General features: G+C 37.3%; 1 pseudogene; it reads right to left on the bottom strand.

The window, feature by feature from the left end:
- Positions 1 to 2,824: 2,824 nt before the first annotated feature.
- LOC119532653 lies at positions 2,825 to 23,375 on the bottom strand (annotated as a pseudogene).
- Between the last annotated feature and the right edge of the window lie 458 nt (positions 23,376 to 23,833).

Below are 23,833 nucleotides of genomic sequence, written 5' to 3'. Positions count from 1 at the left end.
AGAGTATAGTAACTTGGGCAAAGACAGTCAATGAATACATGTTGCTTCCAAACTTGGTAAACCTGAAGGAAAGCATTTCCAACATATTAGTCAGATTTTCTTTTCCCCCCAGTGGAACACTGTTAAGAAAGAATTTCATGTGTCTGAACTGGATGGAAATCAGATGCAAGGTGTTTTACAGGAGATGAGATTAAAAATAATAGGTCAGTCCTTTTCAGGCTCCATAAAAATATCATAAAGATGAGTAGTTACCAAAATCTGAATTCTTTATCCACTCAAGGAAGTTGGAAATCACTCAGGTCCCTGCCAACTTCATTTTATTGGTGGACAGATGAGGAGGGATGTGGATTATATTTTATTATGTCAGTAGACCGTAGAATCCAAGATTCATGGAATCTGATGGCTAAAGAGAGTGTTTGATGTCAACTTACACAACCTCCCTTAAGCCTGAAATATATCTTCACTAGGAACATTAAAAAATTCTTTTTGTTATCTTAGTATGGGTCAGAGACAGCTAACATTCTCTTTGGAGATGTGAAAGAAGAGAAATAGAACCCCTAGAATACCAACGGAAAATAATGTATGACAGGATGTCACTGAGGAAAGAATAATCTTGGGAATTATTTTATGTGAATTACCATGTTGGTTTTGGACAAAACAAGAGAGTGTATATACAATTTAAGAAACAGGGGGTACTTTAGAAACATGATTTGGGGGTGCTTGGCTTTCACTATATTCATTGTGATAATCATCCCCTTGGGAAGAAGCTGCTCCCTTAAAACCCTATTTCTTCCCCAAATGTATGCCATACAAAAATTATACCTTTTAAATTTAGGCTAAAAGTCTCTTAAATCAATTTCAACCCCTACTTTCCAGGTTGTATTCTTTTTCTCCTTCTAGAGGAGTGCCTTCCAATGTAACCTCCATCTCCATTCTGCCTTCTTAAATTCTGAAGCATCCAGCAGGACCCAAAGACAGTCTTCCTTAGAAGACCAAAGGAAGAGGGATACAATGAGCAGGTTGGGGATGGGGATATGAATACTCAAGTGATACTTGCCCCTTTCTACACATGCTTGGCTTTGTTCTTCAGCCAGCATTTGCCTGATGTCTTCATAAATACTCTTAGTCTCCCTGGTGACAGCATTGAAACATGGTCAGATATGTCCTTAAAGTTCAATGATCATATTACAGCTCCACAAGTTCTCTGCTCTTGTATCTGCTGCAATTTCAGTTAAGAATTTAGAGAATACTTCTCCCACTATACTATATATTTAGTATCCCATTTTATATAACTACTACTAAAATTTCATCTTTTGCCAAAATGGAGAGGGAGACATTCCTGAATTCATGCCCATTTAGGGCACCTGCATTGCAGAAGCCGACATTAACTACACATATTCCAACCCCATAAGTTTCATCAAAAAGAAAATAAGTTCATTTGGAGAACTTCTTCAATTGAAGCTCTGGGAAATATAGAAAGAGGATTTATGAACAGATAGATACAGTGACATAGTGAGAATGAATCCACTTTTAGTTTGCATTTCCCCACCTGCAGCTCTTGCCCATGTTTACTGTACAAGTTTTTCTCAAGGAAATAACAGAAAAAATGGCACTAATTCAGAATTATATCTCATTTTAAAATGGCATGTGCCTCCTCCCTTTAATGACCTTTCAAGCCCATTATTCAAAAGAAGGGAAATTTATCTTTTCCCCATTTCCTCATCTGAACCCAGGAATGAGGTTTGTAACATCAGCAATTGGATCTCCATGGTCATATTGACACTAAATGAGATAAGAACCAGATCCAGAGACCATGGTCCAAGGAATCATGTCCCTGCTCCAGTAGTCTGCCACAGAGTCAACAGTGCTGCTTTGCACTGTAGGCATTCAGGGATTTGGTGGGGTGTGAGACCTCAAAGGCTGAGATGAAATCTACCCACTCTATCACATTATGTCCCTAAGTCTGTTTCCTCATTTGCAAAAAATACAGAAAAATAATCTTCACTTTGTCTGTCTCATGTGAGTGAGGATTAAAATAGACAGCAAATAGGAGGGTACTTTGGAAAGGTTTACTCTTTTGTTAGTCCATTTAAAAAAAAAAAATGCATGTTATTCATATGAAGAGTTTTGTCTAAAATCCCATGCTCTAATAATAAGGAAAGGAACACATGTGCCAGGTAAGACACTTTCAAATATATTATCCTCTCACCTGAAATAGTGGCCTGAGAAGTTTTGCAAATATGCTCTGCAGTGAAACAAATGATTGTTAAAAATAATAAAACATTTGTCTCTGGAAAATATTCTAAAAGCATAGAGAAAATGAGAAAACATTTATCCCAAAATATTTTCTAAATCTGAAAACAGCCAGAGTCTGTTACACTCGAGCCACAATCCACTCCCACCCATTGCCTATGTAGAGGGATGTCCAAGGGGGTGCTGCTCTTTCTCCCCTGGCCCTACCACAGTATACGATATCTCCATGAGAATAGTGGATCACCAGTATTTGTCACCCACATGAGATCTTAGGGTAATAGGGGAAGAAATTTAGGTGAAATTGGCCAAAAAGTTGGGGTTCCTTCTTTCACCCAGCTTGCACTTGTGAGCAGAGACACCATCCCAGATCCAACAGACCCAAAGCACTGAGGTTCTGGTCACCCACACCCCAGCTTGCTCATAGGTAGAGATTCCAAGCTGGCAAGCAGAAGTCAGGAAGACAAAACTGTCATCTCATCCTCCGCTTGCATGTAAAGGAGTGGTGTCACATGAAGAGAAATGGCCAAGGTGATTTTTCCACAGTTTGGGAGTAAAATCTCAGAGATATTTTCTACAGAGAGAGGCAGAGCAGAAAAACAGTGATCTCTGCAATTCTTTCCAAAGGAAACAGACCCAGTTTGCTTTTTATGTGCTTATATTCATAGTATTCATCTGCCATCAGGATCTTCCTTTTGTGGACTTCTTCCTGCTTGTTTAAAAAACCATACTTCAAAATCTCTTAAGTCTTTCTGAAGTCTCTCCTTGTTAGCTCTAGTTTCTCAGAGACAGTCAAGAAGTACAGGCATGGTGTCCTCATTAAATTTGACATGAAGAGGGCTGGCTGTTTGACTACTTTCTTTTCATCTGCCAGCAGGGCCCTAACAGGATCCATCTCAAAGGAATAGGTATGGTGGTTGCCAACAACAAGGTGAGATTCTGGATCAGTCAATGAGGACTGCTGGCTTCCCTGAGGACATTCTTCATCAGAGTCCTCTTTTTCAATTTTTGGGATAAAGGAATGTGTTCACAAAAATTTCTTGTTAATTCTGTTTCAATCATAAAGAGGATTTATGAGGTACTTCTCTTGCTTAGTTACCATAGGACCTTCCTGGGGAGGGAGCTGCTCTCTTTTCTACTTCAGGTGTGTGAACATGGCATGGGTGGTCTTCTCTCCAGAAGAGATTAGTTCAGGGACTGCAGCTTCTAACATCCCATTCTCTCTGGGACTGAGGGTTGTCCACAGAGCAGGTTTCTATATGGACATTTGGGAGCACTCCCTTGTTCTTTCAGCTTCAGGTTTAGTTCTTTGTGCTGTTTACAACTTTTAGCCAAATCATTCATCCATTTCAGGTCTTCAGGACTGGGAATCTTGTCACCATAGGAAGGCCAGTACTTCATTTCTTGTTCCAAATTTTCTAAAAATTTCTGAATTTTCCTCTGGAGGCTCAGCATGTACTTGGTGAGTAAGGTAATGGACTCTGGCTCTATTATTAACTTCTCATTATACTGTCATACATTTGTTCCAGTTAATGAAAGAGATTTCTAATATTTGTACAGTTAATTATGGAAATGATCAACCATGAGTTTCACTGTTTTATACATTCCCAAATTTTAGCCTTCAACTTTCCTTCTGGTGACACACATGACCCTTAGCTTCCCATTTCCATCATATTCACACACCATTCAGCACTGTTTGTTATTCTCACAATAACGTGGTACCTTCATCTCTGTCCATTTCCAAACACCTAATTTCAACATAATTAAACATTCTGCTCATAAAGTGTGACTGATCCCCATTCTTTAGCCTCATTCTATACACTGGTAACCTATACTTCATGTCCATGAGTTTACATATTATAATTAGTTCATATTAGTGAGACCATACAATATTTGTCCTGTGTTTGACTTATTTCACTCAATATAGTGCCCTCAATGTTTGTTCATCAACCCATTTTTAAGACAGCTTTGTTCACCCACCATGCTTTCTGTCCTAATTAAATAATCAGTGTTTCTCTTTATAGTCACCTATTTATGTATTTACCACCTTCACCACTATCTATATGAGGACATCTCCATTTCTTCCACAAAGGAGAGTCAAAGTAGTTAGAGACAAAAGGAAAAGAAAGAAAAAAATGACAATTAAAAAGCAACAAAAGGAAAGATAGGATTAAACTAAAGTAGAATAAAAGAGTCAGACAATATCACCAATGCCAAGAATCCCATGCCCCTCCCTTATGCCCCCCAGTTATAGGCATTTAGCTTTGGTAAGTTGTCTTTGTTACATTGAGGAAGCATAATATAATGTTTCTGTTAACTATAGCCTCTAGTTTGCATTGACTGTATTTTTCCTCAATTCCACCCAATTTTTAACACCAAGTTTGACATTCATTTGTTCTCCCTCATGTAAAAACATGTTTGTATCTTTTATCACAATTGTTGACCACTCTAGGTTTTTCTGAGTTATACAGTCCAAGTCTTCACCTTTTCTCTTTCCTTCTGATGTCCCATATGCTCCTAACCTTCCACTTTCATCCATACTCACAGTCATCTTTGTTCAGTGTACTTACATTGCTGTTACCATCACCCAAAATGGTGTTCCAAAGCTCTCACTCCAGTCTTTTCCTATCTGTCTGTAGTGGTCCCTTTAGTATTTCCTGTAGAGCAGTTATCTTATTCACAAGCTCTCTCATTGTGTTTGTCAGAGAATATTTTAAATTCTCCCTCATATTTGAAGAACATTATGGCCAAATATAGGATTCTTGTTTGGCAATTTTTCTTTTATTATCTTAAATATATCACACCACTTCCCTCTTACCTCCATGGTTTTTACTGAGAAATCCAGAGTCTTATCAAGCTTCTCTTGTATGTGATCAATCACTTTTCTCTTGCTACTTTCAGGATTCTCTCTTTGTCTTTGACATTTGATAATCTGATTATTAGGTGTCTTGGCGTAGGCCTATTCAGATCTATTCTGTTTGGGGTACGCTGTGCTTCTTGGATCTGTAATTTTATATTTTTCATAAAAGATGTGAAATTTTCATTGATTATTTCCTCCATTATTGCTTCTTCCCTTTTGCTTTTCTTCTTCTTCCAAGACACCCATGACATGTACATTCATGCACTTCATGTTGTCATTCTATTCCCTGAGACTTTGCTCATGTTTTTCCATTCTTTTCCTTTTCTATTCTTTTGTCTATAGGATTTCAGGTGGCTTGTTCTCTGTTTCTGAGTGTTTTCTTCTGCTTTATGTCATCTGCTGTTATATGTCTCCATTGTGTTTTTCATCTCTTTTGCTCTGTCATTTCCATAGATTCTGCCAGTTGTTTCTTCAAACATTTGATTTCTACCTTTGTTTGCCCATGGCTTTTTTTATAGTTTTCATCTCTTTGCCATATCTTCCCTGAACTCATTGATTTGGATTTTTTTATTTTATATAGCATATTTATTTGAAAATCTTTAATTGATTTCTTCATTAAAGTGAAACAATATCTAAACTTTTTCCTAACTGAGGTGTAAGTTTGTTCCTTTGACTGGGCCATATCTTCATTTTTTCTAAAGTAGATGGTAGTTTTCTGTTTTCTAAGCATCTGCTTTCCTTGATTACTCTAATCAGATTTTCCCAAGCCAGAAATGTTCAGATCTCAGAATGGGGTTAATTCAGTTTCAAGTCTCACTGTGAGTGTGTCTTAGAGATTGACAGAATTTCCTGTGAGGTCTCTAGCTTCTGTGCTTTACCTAACCTGCCCAGCAGGTGGTGCCTGTCAGCCTGTCCCTCCCAACTGGTGGAAGGAGTTGTGGCCCCTTTAGTTTCTATTTTGGCTGTTTTCCACCTAGTGCCAGGGTCTGGTTCTGAAGGAAAGACTGGTAGTAGAGCTGTGACCCACCTTCTTCCTCTTAGGAAAGACATACCCCATTAGGGAGTTTTCATCTGCATTTGAATAACTCTTTTGTCTCCCTGATTCTGTTTCCTACACCCTTGTCAAGGTCTTAGTGCTGTGAACAGAAAATGGCTGAGGCTCTCTCCACTGAGCCCCTCAGGTTGAGAAAGAGAGAAAGGGACAGAAAGCCCCTTTTCAGAGCCAGTCCACAGACCCACAGTTTCACCCATTAGCCAGAGGTATCACCTGGTCTTCAGGACTCCCCCTCCCAGAACAGAGGAATCTTCTGGTACTTCAACATCTGTCATCATTAAAAACTCTCTCTGCTTTTAGGGGTTTGTACCTTGTATTCAGCAGTCCACATTTGTTAATTAAAACCCCAGTTGGAGCTAAGTTGAGCTATAATTTCTTGGTCTGGGAATGCTGCTTTCTACCACAGTGAGATTTTGCAGCTTGGCCTGCTGTGGTGGGAGAGGGCTCCTGGTGCAGTTCCCAGTTTTTAATTACAGATATCATGCTGCAGCCTCAGGCATTCTTCCCAATCCTGGTAGACATATGGTGTGTTTGTAGTCATGGCTGTCCCTCAGCAGTTATTCCAAATTATTTACTAGCTGTTCCTTGTTTACTCATTGGCCCAGGGGACTAACTAAATTCCACTCTTCTCTATGGCACCATCTTGCCCCCTCCCACTGTGACTCAACTCATGTTGAATGCATGGGACCACACTTACATGAAAATAATCCAGAGTCATCACCTACATTTGGGTGGGTCACAACTCCATGGAAACCACCTAATCCAAAGATTCCAACGTAATCAACACTAACATGTCTGCACACACAAGATTACATCAAAGATCATGGCATTTGGGGGGACATAATACATCACACTGACACACTCAACATTAAATGTTTCCCAGCTCCCTTCTGCCAAATTATATGTAGAGTAAGGTGAAGTTGTTTGGGTCATTGACACAAAGGAAGAGAAATTTTGCAGAGAAAGAAACTTGACCCTGAGTGCCTTCACTCCTGACCACCTGTAGTTCCATGTGGAACCATAAGGATCTGTCAAATTGTCCCCATTTTACTAAGGAGGCCTAGGTTGGTGATTAGATTTTTTTTTTTTGGAGAGTCTTCATTTTATTCTTCATGGCTTTCTTTATTTTTTAGTTCATTTTATTGAGATATATTCACATACTATACAGTCATGCAAAACAAAGCATACATTCAATTGTTTACAGTACCATTATATAGTTGTGCAGTCATTACCAAAATTAATCTTTGACATTTTCACCACCACACACACAAGAACAATAAGAATAAAATTTAAAGTGAAAAAAACACAATTAAAGCAGAAAAGAACACTGGCTGCAATTTTTTTCTTCCCATGTTTTTCTACTCATCCATCCATAAACTAGACAAAGGGGAGTGTGGTTCACATGGCTTTCCCAATCAAATTTTCACCTCTCATAAGCTACATTTTTATACAACCATCTTCAAGATTCACATGTTTTGGGTTGTAGTTTGATAGTTTCAGGTATTTACTGCTAGCTATTCCAATTCATTGGCATGTAAAAAGGGTTGTAAAAATTGTGCATAAGAGTGCCCACCAGAGTGACCTCTTGGCTCCTTTTGGAATCTCTCTGTCACTAAAGCTTCTTTCATTTCCTTTCACATCCCCCTTTGGTCAAGAAGATGTTCTCCATCCCATGATGTCAGGTCTAGATTCCTCCCTGTGAGTCATATTCCATGTTGCCAGGGAGATTCACTACCCCAGGTGTCAGGTGCCACATAGGGGTGAGGCCAGTGATTTCACCTGCCAAGTTGGCTTAGCTAGAGAGAGAGGGTCACATCTGAGCAACAAAGAGGCATTTGGGAGGAGGCCCTTTGACACAGAGGGAGACCTAGCCTCTCCTTTGCAGCAACAGTCTTCCCAAGGTTAAGTCCAGTAGTAGAGGGCTCATCCCATCAAACCGCCAGTCCCCAGTGTCTGCATCAGCAACTTTTGAGGTGGGAAAGCCCAATACCCCTGCATTCTCTGCCAGCTCCTCAAGGGACTCTGCATATATTTTTCATTTTTTTAGTTAACTCTTTTTTAATCAGCTATATAAAAAAAATAAAAAAAAACATACAATAAAGAGACATTGCAAACAAACCATAACAAAGGAGTAAGAAAAAGACAACTAACTTAAGATAACTACTTTACTTCCAACATGTTCCTACTCTACCCCCCAAAAATAACCTAATACAGCAACATTTCTGTGAACTTGTTCCTACCATACCCATCAGAAATTAACAAATGATTGTCATTCCTGGGCATTCCCAGAATGTTAAATTTACCCACAATTGCTTATCTATTCTTATTGGGTTATCATTCCCTCTTCATTAATTGCTCTCTATCACTAGTTCCCTGACATTCTACATTATAAACCATTTGTTTTACGTTTTTCAACATTCACATTAGTCTATATTTTTTCCATCCTTCTGCTTTCAATTTCTTTGTGTTTCTGTGTCTAAGATGAGTCTCTTTCATGCAACATATTGATGGCTCATTTTTTGTGTGTGTTTTCTGCCAATCTATATTTTTTGATTGGGGAGTTCAATCCATCTACATTCAGTGTTATTAATGTGAAGGCATTTTTTGAATCAGCCATCTCATCCTTTAGTTTATGTTTGTCAGATATATTTTTCACTCTCTCTTAATGTCCTTTAATGTACTTATACTGAATCTCTTTATTACTCAATCTTTCTCCATCTCTCTCTCCTTTCTTTATCTCTCTGTTGGTAGGGCTCCCTTTAGTATCTCAAGTCAGGCAGGTCTCTTGTTAGCAGATACTCTCAGAATTTGTTTGTCTATGAAAAATTTAAGCTCTCCCTCAAATTTGAAGGAGAATTTTGCTGGAAAAAGATTTCTTGGTTGGCAATTTTTCTCTCTCAGAATTTTATATATGTCATGCCACTGCCTTCTAGCCTCCATGGTGGCTGCTGAGTAGTCATTACTTAGTCTATGCTGTTTTCTTTGTATGTGGTGAATTGCTTCTCTTCTGCTGCTTTCAGAAATTGCTCCTTCTCTTCCATATTTGACATTGTGATCAGAATACATCTTGGAGTGGGTTTATTTGGATTTATTCTATTTAGACTTTGCTGGACAGTTATACTTTGTGTATTTATGGTGTTTAGAAAATTTGGGAAGTTTTCCCAACAATTTCTTTGAATACTCTTCCTAGACCTTTACCCTACTCTTCCCCTTATGGAACACCAATGAGTCATATTTGGACATTTTATATTATCTATATCTTTGAGGTCCATTTCAATTTTTTTTTTATTTTTCCCCATTCTTTCTTTTGTTCTTCCATTTTCCATTCTGTCATCCTTCAGGTCACTGATTTGCTGTTCAGCTTCCTCTATTCTTGTACTATGAGCATCCAGATTCTTTTTAATTTGGTCAACAGTTTCTTTTATTTCCATAAGATCATCTATTTTTTTATTTACACTTGCAATTTCTTCTTTATGCTCTTCTAGGGTCTTCTTCATGTCCTTTATATCCTGTGCCATGCTCTCATTGCTCATCTTTAGTTCTTTGATTAATTGTTCCAAGTACTCTGCCTCCTCTGACCTTTTGATTTGGGTGTTTGGGCTTGGGTTATCCATATCATCTGGATTTTACATATTCTTTAAAATTTTCCATTGTTTTTGGCCTCTTGGCATTTGCTTAACTTGATAGGGTTGTTTTAGGATATGTTAACAAATTAAACCCTTAGCTCTCATTTTTTCATATCTACAGCTCCATGGAGTACACTTTAACCAGCATTTGGCATCCACAAGCCTCTTATTCTGTTCAAGCCAGTTCTCCCCCACTTTGTCTTTGTGTTGAGTGGGGGTGTGAGTCTTGTGGGTTCCAACTGGTGCAACAAGCTTGCATGTGCAGTTGGTGTGGCCCACCCTGCATATGGGGCCTGTGTCTGAGCTGTTAGGGACAGGGTGTGGCTTAATAATCAAATATTCCAGGTGTTCCTGGAGAGTTAAATATGTTGCAATAGTCTAATCCTTCAGTTTAGTCTTGCAAAAGTTTGTCTCTGCCACAGTGCCACAAGTCCTTGGTATTGGTGTATGGTCCCTGGGACTTGTGAGTGGGTCTCTCTCCCAAGCCATGCACTCCTAGGTTCTCTCCTGAGGGACAACTGTGCTACATTGCAGATAAGTGTTGTCTCCCAAGGGAGGTTCCAGGCTGCAGGGCTGTGTAGGGGTTTTCCCAGGCTGCTGAATGGATGGCTGAATGAAGTGTGTTAATTTCCCCCTTTTCACTCAGCTCTGCCTTCCCAGCTTCAGGACAATTAGCTGAGGGTGTGGGAAAGGCTATTTTCCACACCTGATTTTATGGTGTGTGCATGTGTTGTTGGAAACACTTCCTGTCACCCTGGGTTGTTTGGAGCAGCTCTGGGCTGTGGCACTGGCCCCAGGAAGTAGTGTTTCCAGCCCACTGGGAGATGGCTGTAAGGGGATGCCCACTTTTTCTTGGGAAGTTGTGATGTTTAGCAAATTTTCTCAAACACTGGACTTATTGCTTGTGTCTCAGAGCTCTCTTAGTTCTGCTCTTGTCTGGGCCTAAACTGTAAGTCTTTGAGGCTTTCTGTAATGGGCTTCTAATAGTAATTGTTTAAGAAAAAGAGAAAAAGTTAAAAAAGGCCCTCCTTGCAGATATAATGGACTATTGAAATGCTAAGAGACAAGGAGATTAAGGCCATTAAGGAACAATCAAGAAAGAAGAAAAACTGGCTCTTCAGACAAGGATTGGCATATGAGACTGACTCTGTTTAAACCTTGCTGTTCTCTGTCCTTTGTTCACCAGAACTCCAAAACGTGTTTATTTTTAGTTTTGGGTTTTTTTCTGTTTTTCCTCATTATCTCCTCTCCACCAGGCTGACTGCCTCTGGATTCTCTGGTGTCTTATCTCAGTCTACCTATATTTGGAGTTTGGATCAGCAGCCTGATGTTTCAATAAGAGCCACAACTGCAGTTCTCTCTCTTCATTCCCAGCACCAATGGCCTCTACTCCCATGGGAATGAGCCTGACTGGGAGTGGCATGGGTCTCCTGGCTGCAAGAACTTACAGATTTCACTGATCTCAGCTGTTCCAAGCATCCATGAGTGTTGTATGAAGTTTTCCCAAAGTCAAATTGCTCTCTGTTGTCTGGTCCATGCAGTTCCTGGCTTTCTACCTACTGCCCTGGAGGAGTAACTAAAACCTGCACCTCACCACTCTGCCATCTTGCCCTGTCTCCCTTTATGGCTTTCTAAATACCTGACTTTTATGCCACTCATGAGTTGTTTTCTTCTGCTGGTGGAGCAGTTTCAGTGTTGTGGTCAATACCAGGATGGAGAGGAGGTGGCTGCAGGTGGAGATTAGTCTTTGATTCCAAACAGCACACATGGGGCATTCCATCTCTAAGTGCTGCTCATCACAGACCCCCTACACTTTGAAATATTTCCATCCCTCTGCTCACAGCTGATCCTATTCCATCCCTAAGCCTCTCCTCTTGCTATTGATCAGCACTACTTTGTGCTGAATATAACTTGTACATCCCAGTCTGTGACATTCTGAGGGTGATGCAAGAGAAGAGGCTTGCACACTCTAGCTTGTCCATTTCTTTATCCCCATCTGCATCAACAAATTTTCCCATCCAGTTACCTAAATTGCTTACTCCCTTGCCATTGGTCTTTGCTGAAGTATCATCTTCTCAGGAATTACTTCTCTAATCACTCTTCCTCAAATAGCAAACCCTATTCCAAACACTTCCTCTCTACTTTATTTTATTTTTCTAGATGTCTATTCTAGTAATATATATACACAACCAAAAATTTCCCCTTTTAAACACATTCAAATATACATTTCATTGCTATTAATTACGTTCACAATATTGTGATACATCACCACCACCCATTTCCAAAAGATTTCCATCATCCCAACTAGAAACTCTGTACATTTTAAGCATTGATTTCCTATTTCCTACTCCCATCACATCCCATGGTCACATATATTCTAGAATCTTACTCCATTATTTTATTTATTCTAATTATTTCAGATCAGTGAGAGAAGACATGATGTCTTCAAGATTTATCCATGTTTTTTCATATATCAGAATATCATTTCTTTTTATTGCTGAACAATATTCCTTTATGTGAATATATCATATTGTGTTTACCCTTTTCAATGATTAATGGTCACATGCGTTGCTTCTGTCTTTTTGTAATTGTGAATAATTCCAGTCTAAACATTAGTATGCAAATCCCCCTTTATTTTATTTCATAGCATTTATCACCACTGAAATTCTACATTTTTTGCTTAGTTGTGTTCTGTCTACCCTTACTAGAATGTTAACTTCCATTCAGATGGACTTTCACTAGTTTGGTTCAATGTTATAGCCTGAATAACTAAGACAGTGCCTGGAACATGAAGACAGTTAATACATTTTCATAGAGAATAAATAAATGAATAAGTAGAAGGATTATTGCCATCAATTCCCTATATGGTGGCTATACTTTTCTCAGCAGATGCACATGGATATAGATATTGAAAATCCCAAACAAACCTTTGAAATGTACAGATGACAAATTATATGTAAGAATGAATACACATAATGGAATAATTATAAAATGATTAGAGTTTTTCCTTTGATGATTAAAGTCCCCTCAGTGTGCCTGCAATGCTCCTGCAGGGAGTGCTTCTTTCTCTCCCTGTGCCTGGAAAACAGAGGAGCTTGTGCACATCAGCCACCCAGAGTGAAGCCAGCATTTCCACCTGCCTGCTGCTTGAAGTCTGGTCACCAGTTCACCATTACATCTTTGAAGAAACTGTGGCTAGAAATATGGACTCTAAAGATAGCTCTGATGTGGCCATGAATGGAAATGTTGAATGGAAGAAAGGCTATCCTTGATTTAAAGTGGCAGACAGTTTTGTAAATTGAGTCCTGCTTTTGGATGGAAGGCAGAATTTGAAAATGATGATCTTGGATACTTAGCTGAAGAGATTTCAAAACTAAGAGTTGATAATGCAGCCTGACTTCCCCTTGCAGCTTATAGTAAAATGTGAGAGGAAAAGGGTATGCTAAGAATTGAAGTCTTGGGTACAAAGAAATGAGAAATCAATGGACTGCAAAACTCTGCACTACCAGGAAGTGATACCACAGAGGATAGTGCCCCATGTGAGGATTTAACTGTACATGGAAATTGACTGCCATTCCAGTACAAGCCAGGATTGAAGATGGTGTTATCAAGAAAGGATTTGTGGAAAGTCTGATTTTCTGATGGTTTTGACCTCAGTATGCTTGTACCAAGCCAACAATAGTTTGCAATATCTGTATAAATGGAACCACTGCCAGTTTGGGCTGGAGGGAATGGAGGAGAAAAAAATTGGAGGAAAAATTTCTTCAAAGACAGAACCATGGAAATTGAGACCTGAAGTCAAGAAATCTCTGGGAAGGAGAGAAGAGCAACTGAAGCATGTGGAAAGGGTGAGTTTTCCCTGGAGTCAGAGTGTTGGCCTTCTGCCTCAATGCTCAGGAAGAGTGCTGCTGCCTGAGGCCTCAGAGAGATTTGGACACACTTCCTGGTGATTGTGGTGAGCAAGTTTATATAGGGTTGAGCATGTTCCCTGGAGATGGAAGAGAGTTGGGTGCCACCCTGGTGCTTGCAGAGGGTGGGGCTGAGAAGGATGTGGTTTTCCCAGTGCATGGATATGTTAGAGCTCTCATCCTAGCATTTGGAGAAAAAAGGGCTGCCATATAAGACTTTGGAAATTGTTGGACTCCTGCTGTCACAAGCCCCAAGGATAAAACATCATTTGATAAATGCCTCTCAGACTTTCAAATCTAATGGAGCATGCCCTGTGTGTTTTAGTAATTGTTTTGGTACTGTAAACCCTGTTTTCCTTTTAGTTTCTCCTTAGGCAGTGGGAATGTTTATCCTATGACAGTCCCTCCTTTATATGTTGGAAGCAGATAACTAGTTATAGATTTCACAGGTCCATATCCAGAGATGAAAGAATTTTGTTTTAGGACAAGACTACATCTGTGACTGATTTTGATGAGGTCTTGTACTTACCTATTGTTGCTGAATGGATTTCAGCTTTTATGATATCATGATGGGATGAATGTATTTTGTATTTGGAAAGAGTAGGTCTTTTGGGGATCCAGGGGTGGAATGTGCCAGTTTGTATATATTTTGTCCCCTCAAAAGCCTACCCTTTAATGCAACCTTCTGGGGGCAGATGTATTAGTGTTGGTTATGTTGGAAACTTTTGATTGTGTTTCCATGGAGATATGACTCAATCAACTGATTAAATATTTTCCATGGATGTATGGACCCTGCCATTCAGAGCTGGTCTAGATTTAATCACTGGCATCCTAGAAAAGAACTCACAAATAGAATGAGCTCAGAGCAGTAGAGAGGGACATCTTGGAAGGAGGCTAAGAGCTAAGAACTGATACTGACACTTAGAGATGTTTGGAGATGCAGACAGATGGATGTTTAGCTACCAGATGAAGCCCAGGATTTTCCCTGGGATATGCTAACACAGAGCCCCCAGGTGCTTAGAGAGAAATTTGTTGACAGAAAGAACAAAGGATGCACAGGAGCTGAGAGAGAAGCTAGAACAAAACCTGGGATCAAAAGTTGCCAGCCACCTGCCTTCCCAGCTAATGGAGGTTTTCTGGAAGCCATCAGTGATCTTTCATCAACTGTTAATGTCTTAATTTGGACACCTTTATGTCTTTAGGACTGTAACTTTGTAACAAAAGAAAACCACCTTTATGAAAGACAATCCATTTCTGGTATTTTGCATAATGGCAGCATTAGCAATCCAGAACAAGTAAGATGAATCTCACAATATATTTTAAAAATAAAACTGTTCTTGATGATCTCATATATAAAGTATACCTTTCTGGCTTCTCTTAACACTTCAGTCACAATGTTTTTTATGAAAGATTCTTTATTACTTTAAATTGATTGAAATTTAGTATCTATCTCCACCATTTTACTGTGAAATAAGTTAAGTTCACTCAATGTTTTATTGTACTAAGACCAACCTAGATGCAATATATGGCATATTTGAAATCCTGAGAAAAAGACTTCTAGAAACATCTCCAAACAATTAATTTAACATTTTAAAAATATTTCAAATTTAAGGTCTCTGTACATATTACAAAAATTCTAAAAATTGGATGCTTTGTTGGAGTTTATTTGATTGATTGATTCCTGCATTATACTTTTATTTGTACTATGTATATTTTTAATTTTTACTCATTTTATTACTATCAATATGCATTTCTATATTTGGAAGTAAAAACTAACTGTTTGATGACCTTATTTGAAAATGTGATGGACTGATCTATTGATTAGGTGATTCATGCATTCATTAATTTCACCACGATTTACCCTTGCAGGCCTATAAAATAAGAATAACAGCTGCTGGCGTCTTTCCTTTCTACTTATGACATTTGACATTATTTGTGGGAATCAGTAATTTAATAACATTGTGAAGTTGAAAAAGACAAAGTGCATTGAGCCTTTTGTGTTCATAAAATATTATGTTTTACCATACAAGCTGAACATAATTCAGAATGTGAATAAGCAGGGACAAAAAGATTGTCACCTCATTTCCTGGGATTCCTGACACTCTTCTTCCAGGATCTCCACCCTTAGAAGCCCCCATTACCCAGTAACAGATTATTCACCCCAGAAATATATGCTTGGACAGAAATGAAGTCCACAAATACAATAATTGGTGTCCCAGAAGGAGAACAGAAAAGTAAAGTGCTAGGAGGAGTATTTGAGGAAAAAAATTGGGACCTCTTCTCAACTTACAAAGACATAAATGTACAAAGAAGAAGCCCAACAAACTCCAAATAGATTAAATCCAAATAGAACCTCTCTGAGACATATATTAATCAGATTGTCAAATATTGAAGAGAAGGAGAAAGTCCTGAAAGCAAGACAGAAGTGATTCACCACATAAAAGGGAAACTATGTAAAACTAAGTACTGCTACTGAACAGGCACCATGGAAGTGAGAAGGCAGAGGTATGACATATTTAAAATTCTGAAAGAGCAGAAATTGCCAGCAAAAAATACATTATCTAGTAAAGCTGTACTTTAAAAGTGAGAGAGAATTCAAAATTTTCACAGAAAAACACATGCTGAGAGAATTTGTTGACAAGAGACCTGCCCTGCAAGAAATACTAAACAGAGTTCTGCTCACTGAGAAAAAAGTCAGGAGAGAGAGATCTGGAGAAAGGTACACAACATAAGAGTATTTGAAAGCATAACTTAAAGGAAAAAATGAGAGAAGAGGGAAAAACAGGACTAAAAATAAAGGATAAAGTGGTTAGTTCAAGAACTGCCTTCACAGTAATGAATTTGGATGGAAATGGATTAAACTCTCCAATTAAAAGATATAGACTGACTAAATCAATTAAAAAGTATGATCCATTGATGATCTGTTTGCAAGAGACTCATTTTAGAACTAATGGCACAAAGAGATTGAAAGTGAAAGGATGGAAAAAATATTCCACAGACACTGTAACCAAAGTAAACAGGGTTAGCCACAGAAACTTCAGATGAAATAGGTTTTAAATGAAAATCAATATGATAAATGAATTACACTTAATATACATGTATATGTATATATAAAGAAATATATGATTGCATTCAAAATAACAGTATAATCATTTTCTCTAGTGCTCATGGAATGTTCTCCAGGAAAGATAAAACATTGGGGCACAAAACAAGTCTCAATTTAAAATGACTGAAATCATTCAAACCACATACTCTTACCATAATGGAATGCAGCTTGAAATCAATAACCACCAAAGAACAAGAACTTTCAAAAATACATAGAGGTAAGGTGTAAATTTCCCATGCAACATGGGACATGACTCCTAGGGATGTCTGGATCTGACAAGATAGATGAAGTATGTAATGAAAACACTGGATATACATAAGGTAGAAATTGAAAGTTCAAAAAAAAAATGGCAAAATCTATGGAAATGACAGACAATACAAGAGATGAAAGACACAATGGAGACATACAAAAGCAGATCTCAGGAGGCAGAAGAAAACATTCAGGAACTGGAGAACCAGAGACCTGAAAGCCTACACACCAAAGAAGAGATAGAGAAAAGAATGGAAAAATATGAGCAACATCTCTGGGAATTGAATGACAACACAAAATGCAGGAATGTACATGTCATGGTTGTCCCAGAAGAAGAAGAAAAAGGAACAGTGGCAGAAGCAATAATAGAGGAAATAATGAAAATTTCCCATCTCTTATAAAAGACATAAAATTATGGATCTAAGAAGCACATCGTACCCCAAGCAGAATAGATCTGAATAGGCCTAGGTCAAGACACTTAATAATCAGATTATGAAAGGCCAAAGATAAGGAGAGAATCCTGAAAACAGTAAAAGAAAAGTGATTCATCACATACAAAGGAAGCTTGATAAGACTATGTGTGGATATCTCAGTAACCATGGAGGCAAGAAGGAAGTGGGGTGATATATTTAAGATATTGAAAGAGAAAAACTACCAAGCAAGAATCCTATATCTGGCAAAACTGTCCTTCAAATGTGAGGTATCATGGGATTGAAAAAGACTTCTTGACCCAAAAGGGGAAGATAAATGAAACAAAGCAAAATTTCCAGGGCTGAAAGATATCAAGTGGTGTCAAGAGGTCATACTGGGGATTATTCTTTCACATTATAGAGATATGACTTTATAGCTTTTAATGTATTAGAATAGCTAGAAGGAAATGCATGAAACTGTTGAACTACAATCCAGTAGTCTTGTTTCTTGAAGAAAATTGTATAACTTTATAGCTTATATAGTGTGATTGTGTCATTGTAGAAATCCTTGTGGCTCACACTCCCTTTATACACTGTATGGACAGATGAATAGAAAAATGGGAACCAAAAGTAAATGAATAATAGGGGAGTATGAGGGGCATGGGTTTTTGGAAGTTCTTTTTACTTTTATTTTTATTCTTATTTTAACTTTAATTTTTGCTATTTTTGGAGTAATGAAAATGTTCAAAAATTGATGCTGGTGATGAATACTCAACTATAAGATGACACTGAACAATTGATTGTACACTTTGGACAACAGTATGGTATGTGATTATACCTCAATAAAATTGCAAGTAAAAATATATATTGGGAGTTAAACAACACACTTGTAAACAATCAGTGGGTAAAAAAAGAAATTGCAAAAGAAATCAATAAATAACTGGAAAAATGCAAAGGAGAACACAACATATGAAACCTATGGGATGCAGTGAAGGAGGTCCTGACTGGGATAGTTATAACTCCAAATGCATACATAAAAAAAGGAAGTTGGAGCTAAAACCAAAGAACTAACTAAACAAAAGAATAAATTAGGGAATGAAGAGCAATTTAACACTTAAGGCAAGTGGAACAAAAGGAATAAAGATATAAGCAGAAATAAATGATCTGGAGAACAAAAAACAATAGAAGGAACAAATAAGACCAAAACTTGGTTCTTTGAGATCAATGAGATTGACAAACACTTACTAGACTGTCCAAGATAAAAGAAAGAAGATGCAAATAAAATCAGAAATGAGAAACCAGTCGTTACTATGGATCTTAAAGAAATTTTTAAAAATCATAAGGGGATACTATGAACAACTAATGTAGACAACTTAGAAGAAATGGACAAGTTCCTGGAAACAACCTAGACTGACCTGAGAAGAAATAGGAGACCTCAATAAACAAATCACAAGAGATCCAATCAGTCAAGTATCTTCTTATAAATATAAACCAAGGGTCAGATGTGTTTACAGGGGAATTTTATAAAACACCCCAAAAAGAACAGTCACCATTAATGCTCAAATTCTTTCAAAATATTGAAGAAAGATTGGTACCTAATTAATTTTATGAAGCTAACATCACTCTATCACCAAAACCAGGTAGAGATACTACAAGAAAAGAAAACTACTGGCCAAGCTCCCTAATGAATATAGATGTAAAAATTCTCAACAAAGTATTGCAAGTTGAATCCAAAGACACATTAAAGAAATTATACACCACAGTGAAGTGGGGATCATTCTGGGTACACGAAGGTTGTTCAACAAAAGAAAATCAAAGAAATACAACACATAAACAAACTGAAAGGGAGAAAACAAATGATAAATTGATAGTTGCTGCAAAAACATTTGACAAAATTCAGCATCCCTTTTTGATAAAAAAAAAAAAAACTGTTCAAAATGTTAGAATTGAAGGAAACTTCTTGAACATGATAAAGGACATTGTGAAAAATCCAAAGGTAACATGGTCCTCAATGGTGACAGAATGAAATCCTTCCCTTAAGAATGGGAATGAGATAAGGATTCACAGTATCACCACTACTATTCAACATTATGCTAGAAGTTCCAGCCAGAACAATCCAGCAGGTAAAAGAAATCAATGCATCCAAATTGGAGAGGAAGAAGTAAAACTTTTATTAATTTTAGATGATATGAATGTATATTTGGAGAATTCTGAAAAATTGACAACATAGATGCTTGAGCTAATAAATTCATCTGAAAGTGAGGAATATAAGGTTAATGTGCAAAAATCAATAATGTTCCTTTATACTAGTAATGATCTAACTGAATAGACAATCAACAAAAAAGTTTCATTCTCAGAAGAATCAAGTACTTAGGAAGAAACTTAACCAAGGATGTAAAGAACCTCTACACAGAAAATTACAAAACTTCATTAAAAGAGATCAAAGAGGGCCTCTGTTGGTGGGAAGATATCCCATGTTCATGGATAGGAAGGCTAAACATCATTAAGATGTCAATTCTACCCAAATTGATTTTCTGATTCAATACAATCCAATAAAATTCAAACAACCTACTTTGCAGACCTAGAAAACTCGTTATCAAATTTATTTGGAAGAGAGAGGGAACTTGAATTGCAAAAAAAAAAAAAAAAAAAAATTCTAAAAGAGAAGAATGAAGTGAGAGGACTTATATTTCCTGACTTGAAAGCCAAAGTAGTCAAAAGAGCATAGATCTGGCTCAAACATAGACATATTGAAAATGGAATACAATCTTGAAATAAAGAGACATCCAGGTTTTTGGTCAACTGATTTTTGACAAGGCCTCCAAATCCATTGAACTGGGACAGAGTAGTCTCTTCTCCAAATGAGGCTGGGAGAACTGGATATACATATCCAAAAGAATGAAAGGTAACCCCTACCTCATGCCCTATACCACAATTCAAGTTGGATCAAAGACGTAAATATAAGAGCCAGTACAATAAAACCCCTAGAAGTTAATATAGGGAAACATCTTCAATACAATTGTTATAAGAAGTAGCTAATTAGACCTTAAACCCAAAGCACAAGAAACAAAAGAAAAAAATAGATAAATAGGAACTTCTCAAAACCAAAAACTTGTGTGCTCAAAGGATTTTGTCAAAAAGGCAATGAGGCAGACAACTCAATGGGAGAAAAGTTTTGGTAACCATATATCTGATAAGAGACTGATATCCAGCATACATAAGGAAATCCTACAACTCAACAACAAATGTACAAATGTCCCAATTATGAAAGGTACAGTGATATGAAAATACATTTTTCCAAAGAGAAAACACAAATGGCTAAAATTCACATGAAAAAATAATCATTTAATAGCAATTAGGGAAATGCAAATCAAAACCACAATGAGGTATCGTATCACATAATAAGAATGGCTGCCATTAAACAAACACAGAGCTACAAATGATGGAAAGGATGTGGAGAAGTTGGAATTCTTATCCACTTCTGGTGGGAATGTATAATTTTACAGATGTTGTGGAAGACAGTTTGGCAGCTCCTCAGAAAACTAAATGTTAAGTTACCCTATGATTCTTCAAATCCAGTACTCTGTATATACCTAGAAGATCTGAAACAGGTGACACAAACAGACATTTCATACTGATGTTTTGTCACATTGACAAAAGATGGAAACAATTAAAGTTGCTTCAGCAGGTGAGTGGATAAATAAAAGGTGTATACATATGATGGAATATTATGCAGAAGTAAGAAGGAATTAAGTCCTGAAATATGTGACAAAATGGATGAAGCCTGACAACATAATGCTGACACAAAAGGAACGATATTGCATATGATCACTAATATGAACTTTTTGTAAAATGTAAAATCAGTGTCTTAAAATGTAGAATATAGTGGACCCAGATATAAACAGAAGCTAGAGAAGGGGAATGATTACCTAATATATACAGACCTGTTCATGAGGTTGAACGTAAAGGAATGAGAAAGGACAGGGGTGACAAAATCTCATTAATGGGATTGAAAGTATCAGTGCTGTATTGAAGGTGAACATGATTGAAAGGGGTTGTTTAATAATATGTATCCCACAGATAAGCACTAGAAATATAAATGATTGCATGATGTGCTTATAAGGTATGACACTGGTACAGAGTTAATAACATAGTGGTATATGGGGAAAACTAGCCATGGCATGCAATGTACTATATTTAATACTAGGAATAAATAATTAGGGCAAAATAAGAGCTTTGGAGTGTTTGGGGTTATGATAATTTTTTAAAAGTGAGAGTGATGATTGAACAAAATGAAAATAATGAGACATTGCTTATCTTGAACAGAATATGTTCTGTGTGAAAATAGTAACCCCCTATTTAATAAGTCAAACCTTTGTTCTTGAGACTTGCTGTAGTGAAACTTATGGCTGTAAAATGAAGGCTAATTCTACCTATAATTATTTCTAACAGTCACTTCTAGAGAGCTTCTTTTGTTGCTTATGTGTGGCCTTTCTCTCTGAGCCCAACTCTGCAAACAAATTCATTACCCACCCTGCTACATGGGACATGACTCCCAGGGGAATGAATCTTCCTGGTAATGTGGGATATGACTCCCAGGAAGGAGACTGACCCAGACATCAAGAGACTGAGAATGCCTTTTTGCCAAAATAGGGGGAAAGAAAGTTTACAGAATAAGGGTTCAATGGCTAAAATATTTAAAATATAGTAAAGAGTTTGTTCCTGGAGGTTACTATGGTGCAAGCATCAGTTAAATATTTCAAATGGCCACAGTATGCCAAACCCAAATCAACATTAGTCCCCAAAATTCTAATGAATACACAGGTCCCTATCTGAGTCTCTAAAATTTCACTCACTAGGTTTATTTCTCAGAAATTTAAATCCTCCAGAGTATTCCTATGCCAGATATGTCCCCACACCAAAAGGTAACAGCTTCTTCAAAAATATCAACCTGATGCACCCCCTTCCCCATACTATTGAAACCCCTTTGCAATATGAAAAAATTAGGGTGGCTAGTGCCCACATATCCCTGAAGATTGAAATAGTGGTCCAATGAGAGGGAGAGATAGCAACAGACAAGATAGGATTTAACAGAGGACTATGAATACTGGATCTTATAAATATATTTTTTAGTCTCTAGTGTATTAGAACAGCTAGAAGGAAATAACTGAAATTGTAGAACAGTAGCCCATAGAATTCTATGAAATTTGCACTTTAAATTCCTGTTTAATTTTACTTTGAAAGTTTTCATTTTCTAGTATATGTATTATATTTCACAATAAAAAATGCAAATAAAGAAACAAAATCAGTTGGCCATGAAAAATTGACTCAAGTATATGCTGTCTGCAAGACTCACCTTAAATTTAAAGGTAAAAGTAGGTTGAAAGTGAAGGGATAAAAAATATAACATGCAACGGTTAGCTAAAAGAGATCCAGGGTAGTTACAGTAGTACCACAAAAATGAGACATTAGGGTCTTTTCCTGGGTAGTGTCATAATGCTGAGGTGCCACTGGAAGTTCCAGGATCACCATGGATGTGGACCAGATATGACCTTCTGTCTGAAATATCTTAATTTATTTGCAAGTATCAGTGCACACCTGAGATTGCATTTTATGTAAAGGAAGCACTGGTATGTGTGTTCAAGAGCTAGAACCTCAGGAAAGTGTGAAAGAAACCAAACAAGTGGATGGTGAAGACACTGAGATGATCTCTGTTGTGGTGGAACATGTAAATGAAGATGCTGGACTGATATTTTTGGACTGAATTGAAATTCAAAACCAATTGTATCAAACATTTTTAAGAGTCACCCCAGGTCTAATTCAAGGAGAGAATATTATGGTCACTTCTGACAAGGTGCTTGTCATGCATTGCAGTCTATAATTTCTGTGACCCTTACATCAGGAGTGGCCATCTTGCCAGTTTCTCAATCTGAATCAAGAGCAACAGGTAGTCCCATTATTATTGAGACTTTGTCTGAACCTGATTATAAAATTAATTCACCACAATTCATGCCTAATAACTTCAGAGCTATTTTCTCCTGTGAGTTCATTGCAGCATACAGGAAGAGGAGCAATTTCTGTAAGATGTATAGATGAAAATTCTTGTATATCAAAGTTACTTTCCACTTCTGAAGTAAATATTAATCCCAAAAGGCCTAAACTCAGTGATGGGCACTCTTTAGCTTTGTCCCCTTGGATATCTCTTGTACAAAAAACAATCAGCAAAATATACCCTCCAAAGATTGTTATACCTTGTTAAATCATGTTCAGAATGGAGCACTTTTTACAATGTTTTGCAAAGGACAATTTCAAGCCTGTAAATCCAGTCAGGGAAAATGGAGGACTGGCAAAATAGATTTTTCAAACATAG

Source organism: Choloepus didactylus, chromosome 4 (genome assembly GCF_015220235.1).
Source record: "Choloepus didactylus isolate mChoDid1 chromosome 4, mChoDid1.pri, whole genome shotgun sequence".
NCBI classification, from domain to species: Eukaryota; Metazoa; Chordata; class Mammalia; order Pilosa; family Megalonychidae; genus Choloepus; species Choloepus didactylus.
This window is presented reverse-complemented; position numbering and strand designations above follow the sequence as displayed.